The sequence below is a fragment of the Bombina bombina genome, chromosome 4, assembly GCF_027579735.1.
Source record: "Bombina bombina isolate aBomBom1 chromosome 4, aBomBom1.pri, whole genome shotgun sequence".
Lineage (NCBI taxonomy): Eukaryota > Metazoa > Chordata > Amphibia > Anura > Bombinatoridae > Bombina > Bombina bombina.
Genome location: NC_069502.1, coordinates 29,284,228 through 29,290,181, shown reverse-complemented (window position 1 = coordinate 29,290,181; position 5,954 = coordinate 29,284,228). Strand labels below are relative to the sequence as shown.

General features: G+C 32.5%; 1 long non-coding RNA gene across 1 annotated transcript in view; it reads left to right on the top strand.

The window, feature by feature from the left end:
- The first annotated feature begins 243 nt into the window (after positions 1-243).
- Positions 244-5,954, top strand: part of LOC128655861 (uncharacterized) — a 17,139-nt gene continuing 11,428 nt past the window's right edge. Inside the window, exon 1 of the long non-coding RNA XR_008401929.1 lies at positions 244-306. This is a non-coding gene — a long non-coding RNA (uncharacterized LOC128655861). The remainder of the gene's footprint in view (positions 307-5,954) is intronic.

Genomic DNA, 5,954 nt, shown 5'->3' with positions numbered 1-5,954 from the left:
ACAGTGATATGAACATAATGTGCAGGTTGCAATACAAAACACTCATATGCCAATTAGATCTGCCCCAAGCAACATCTTGTTAAACAGAGTAATGATTAGTGTAAATCAGCAGTTCCGGTGTCAGTACTCATCATGCTGTCACATTGTATATAGCTGTATCTCTGCCAGTATCATACTGTGTCACTTTATATAAAGGATTCTCCCGATACCGCACTAAGCCTCTGGGTCTCATGAGACCAGTCATGAGGATTCTCCTGTTATTGGCCGTTGTGCTGTTTGCTGTAACCAGCTCACTTCATCTACATCGTAAGTAACTATGCAGCTATCAGTGATTTATTAAATCTCACTGCACGGTGTAGTCAAATGTGTTAGGTTCCTTGTGAAATGGTGATAATAAGTGGTGTCTGTGTCACTTAGGTGAGTTCTCTGCATTCCTCAATGACAAATTCAGAACATACCAACCAATGAGAATATACTTTTACTTTTACTAAAATCTATTTGCTTATTACTTTGGCAAGTTGTAAGTTTTGCTGCAGCTCCCGGTATATAAAAAATAACAACATTCATCTCCTTAGAGTTATACTACTTTGGAGTTTATTTATCAGGAGCAAAAGACCCTATTGGGTGTAAGATCACTCATCTGAGGTCCACTGATATTAATGAAGCAGCAGTTTAGAGTCCTAAACCCAAACTCACCCCAAAATTTTAGACTTGTGCGAAGCGAAAATATTTGTTTCGGATCGATTCGGATGTTTTCGAATTTCGTTTTCGGATTGATGCGAATTCGGATATATTTGAATGCATTTGTTTCGGATTTGTTCGGATTCAAATAAATTTGGATGTATTTGGATGTATTCGGTTCGGATTCGATTCGTAAATTCGGAAGTTCGGTATGTGTTAGGTGGGATGTGCTGTGTATTAGACTAGTACTATGTACTGTAATATTAGGTGTAACCCATAGCAGAGTAATATAACCTAATATACAGTACAATACTAGTATATTTGTGATTAGTCCATGGCCATCCGAATGTTACGAATAAATCCAAACTAATTCGGATTTATTCGTTAGATTCGGTGCTACGGTAATTCGGAAATTCGAATCGATCCAAATCTCCGAATTTGACAAATTCGTCTGAATTTAAATTTGGAACGAAACGCACATGTCTACCCCAAATTCATTTGACCGTGGGGATTGATAAGCCGTCCTCTCACACTATAGGTTGCAGGGGTGTGGCATTGCACAAGCGAACAATTGTGCAATAATAATTATGGGGACAAATGCACCCCACAGTTTGTGACAGGTTTACTACATGTGAACCTTGTTGTCTGCAAATTGATAAATGTCTTACCCTTTGTATATAAAGCAACCTGTAGATCTGAGGCACATCCAGTAGCTACATCTGCTTTATAGACTGAGTGATCAGTAGTGAATCGGTGTAAGCAAATGATTCAGCTGTAGTATAAATGTGACAATGTTCACACAATCTATAGTTTGCTGGAATGGGAAATATTAACCCTTGTATAAAAGTGACTGTAACAATAAATGAGGTGACGGAATGTCTGAATTTGGCTGTTTGGCCTCAGTTACTAGAACTGATAAACATAGTCTATCACTGTTTCTCAATTCCAGTCCTCAGTGACAGATTTTCATGATCTCTGATCTAGAGCACAGGTGAATTAAGCGCCATTACTAACCTGTCGTTACTAGGGACTGATATTCAAAAGCTCTCTGCTCAGGTGAGATGATCTTACACATCTCGTCAGTACAGAGAGGTCACTAAAAAAATGTTAAAAGCACAAATTTTAATTTGAAAGATATTTATCTTCCTATGGGCTAGATTAAAAGTGGCGCGCAAACAGTTAAGCGAGAGTGAAAAGTTTTTTTGCGGCTTTGTTCGCATCGGATGTAGCATGCATATTACGTGTTTATAGTAAACACGATCTCTTGAGTGCAATTACATTTAGCACGCGTCGAGATAACTCTGATTTACTTTTACCTGTGACTAAAAAGTGTAACAAAACACATCAAATATACAAAGTACAGTTACACTCATAATAACACCATCTAATTAAAAACTATTACAAAAAATTGCATAAAAAAGTTATAAGGGCTCAAAGATATATGGGGGCCTATTTAACAAAGGTCTGTCGGACCTGATTCAACAGTGAGGATAAGGTCTGACAGACCTCGCTGAATACGCAATACGCTCTCCATATTCATTGCATCAGCAACGCCACCCCCTGCAGATTCGCGGCCATTCAGCTGCCAGCAGGGGGTGTCAATCAACCCTATCGTACTTGATCGGGTTTAATTGCTGCAATGTCTGTCAGAGCAGGCGGGCAGGTTATGGGGCTATAACTGGTGTTTCTGGTGATCCTGCAGGCTCGGCCCCAATGTCTTAGGTGTAAGAAGAAAAAAAAGGCTGCAAAGGGCTACAACATAGAGATACATATAGATATGTATGTATGTGTATATATATATATATATATATATATATATATATATATATATATATATATATATATATATATATGTGTGTGTATAGTTGTATTTATGTATTTATATGTGTATATACTTATTTACAGACATATATACACATATAAACACATAAATTCATATGTACACACATATGTAGACATATATATATATGTGTGTGTGTGTATAGTTGTATTTATGTATTTATATGTGTATATACTTATTTACAGACATATATACACATATAAACACATAAATTCATATGTACACACATATGTAGACATATATATATATATATATATATATATATATATGTGTGTGTGTGTGTGTGTATAGTTGTATTCATGTGTTTATATGTGTATATACTTATTTACAGACATATATACACATATAAACACATAAATTCATATGTACACACATATGTAGACATATATATATATATATGTGTGTGTGTGTGTGTATAGTTGTATTCATGTGTTTATATGTGTATATATTTATTTACAGACATATATACACATATAAACACATAAATTCATATGTACACACATATGTAGACATATATATATGTGTGTGTGTATAGTTGTATTTATGTATTTATATGTGTATATACTTATTTACAGACATATATACACATATAAACACATAAATTCATATGTACACACATATGTAGACATATATATATATATATATATATATGTGTGTGTGTGTATAGTTGTATTCATGTGTTTATATGTGTATATATTTATTTACAGACATATATACACATATAAACACATAAATTCATATGTACACACACATGTAGACACATACATATATATATATATATGTGTGTGTGTGTATAGTTGTATTTATGTATTTATATGTGTATATACTTATTTACAGACATATATACACATATAAACACATAAATTCATATGTACACACATATGTAGACATATATATATATATGTGTGTGTGTGTGTATAGTTGTATTCATGTGTTTATATGTGTATATATTTATTTACAGACATATATACACATAAATTCATATGTACACACATATGTAGACATATATATATGTGTGTGTGTATAGTTGTATTTATGTATTTATATGTGTATATACTTATTTACAGACATATATACACATATAAACACATAAATTCATATGTACACACATATGTAGACATATATATATATATATGTGTGTGTGTGTATAGTTGTATTCATGTGTTTATATGTGTATATATTTATTTACAGACATATATACACATATAAACACATAAATTCATATGTACACACACATGTAGACACATACATATATATATATATATATATGTGTGTGTGTGTATAGTTGTATTTATATGTGTATATACTTATTTACAGACATATATACACATATAAACACATAAATTCATATGTACACACATATGTAGACATATATATATGTGTGTGTGTGTATAGTTGTATTTATGTATTTATATGTGTATATATTTATTTACAGACATATATACACATATAAACACATAAATTCATATGTACACACATATGTAGACATATATATATATGTGTGTGTGTGTGTGTGTGTGTATAGCTGTATTCATGTGTTTATATGTGTATATATTTATTTACAGACATATATACACATATAAACACATAAATTCATATGTACACACATATGTAGACATATATATATGTGTGTGTGTGTGTATATAGTTGTATTTATGTATTTATATGTGTATATATTTATTTACAGACATATATACACATATAAACACATAAATTCATATGTACACACATATGTAGAAATATATATATATATATATATATGTGTGTGTGTGTATAGTTGTATTTATGTATTTATATGTGTATATATTTATTTACAGACATATATACACATATAAACACATAAATTCATATGTACACACATATGTAGACATATATATATGTGTGTGTGTGTGTATATAGTTGTATTTATGTATTTATATGTGTATATATTTATTTACAGACATATATACACATATAAACACATAAATTCATATGTACACACATATGTAGAAATATATATATATATATATGTGTGTGTGTGTGTGTGTGTATAGTTGTATTCATGTGTTTATATGTGTATATATTTATTTACAGACATATATACACATATAAACACATAAATTCATATGTACACACACATGTAGACACATACATATATACAGAGAGTAGTGCATTGGAGCCCTTTGCAGTTAAGTAATTGAAAACAGGTAAATCATATTTATGAAATATTAATATTTAATACAGTGTTATGCTGTGTATTTACTGTAAATATTTCCCATTCCAATGTTCTTCACATAGCAGAATATGATCTAAGTATTTGTAAATAGATATTCCCATATTTAGTATTTATTAATAGCTATTTTTATATATATAAATATGTACTGTATTTATGAATAGATAGAGCATTTTCTGCTATGCTAAGAACATTAGAATGGAAAATATTCATATTTAATGTTGGGTTAGCGTACTTGGTTAAATGCGAATGGATTTGTGTCATTTTTGTTTCCACTTTTCGCGCCCCATTGAGCGCAAGATTACAAGTCACGTGGAAAATCTGGTTTTCAATTTTTTTAAAACACTGCACACGTTGTGCCTTTTTCACGTTTGGGGTCAAGCAGGAATTTCAAGTTCCAAAATAACTTATTTTGTGTGCGCGTTAAGCAGCGTAATCCAAAAAGCCAAATTGCCTGTGTGTTCACATATTCTCCCATAGAAGTCAATGGAGAAGACAAATATTTTCATTATTTCGCTAGTTAAACATATTTCTATACATGTGTGTATGTGTATGTGTGTATGTGTGTGTGTGTATGTGTGTATATGTGTGTATGTGTGTGTGTATATATGTGTATGTGTATATATGTGTATGTGTGTGTATATATGTGTATGTGTGTGTATATGTATGTATGTGTATGTGTGTGTATGTATGTATGTGTATGTGTGTGTATGTATATGTGTGTGTATGTATGTGTATATGTATGTGTATTTGTGTGAGTATGTGTATGTATGTGTGTGTATGTGTGTGTATCTATGTGTATGAATGTGTATGTGTGTGTGTGTATGTATGTGTGTGTATGTGTAATGGCACCCCCAGGCATAAAAGGGTTAAACCGAAGGGCATCCGCAAGGCCACTTGCTTCTGCAACCGCTGCTTTTCACTGTGGAGACTCTTACCCTGCTGGTATTGTACATTATCCAGGGCCTGGTACCAGATGCCTTTCCTTAATGCATCCCGGCCATCCAGGTCCTCCTCCTCATATAACACTGCTGGTTCCATTCTGTTGCTTTTAGGGTCACTGTACTGGGACATGCGTTGCCCCCAACTTGTAAATCCACAGAATGGTGTCTCCTGTAGCTTTCCTTCTGGCTGTGGGAACGATCCCGCCGCTTGCCACCAATTGTAACGGCACCCCCAGGCATAAAAGGGTTAAACCGCCGTTTAGTAGATCTTCCCTTT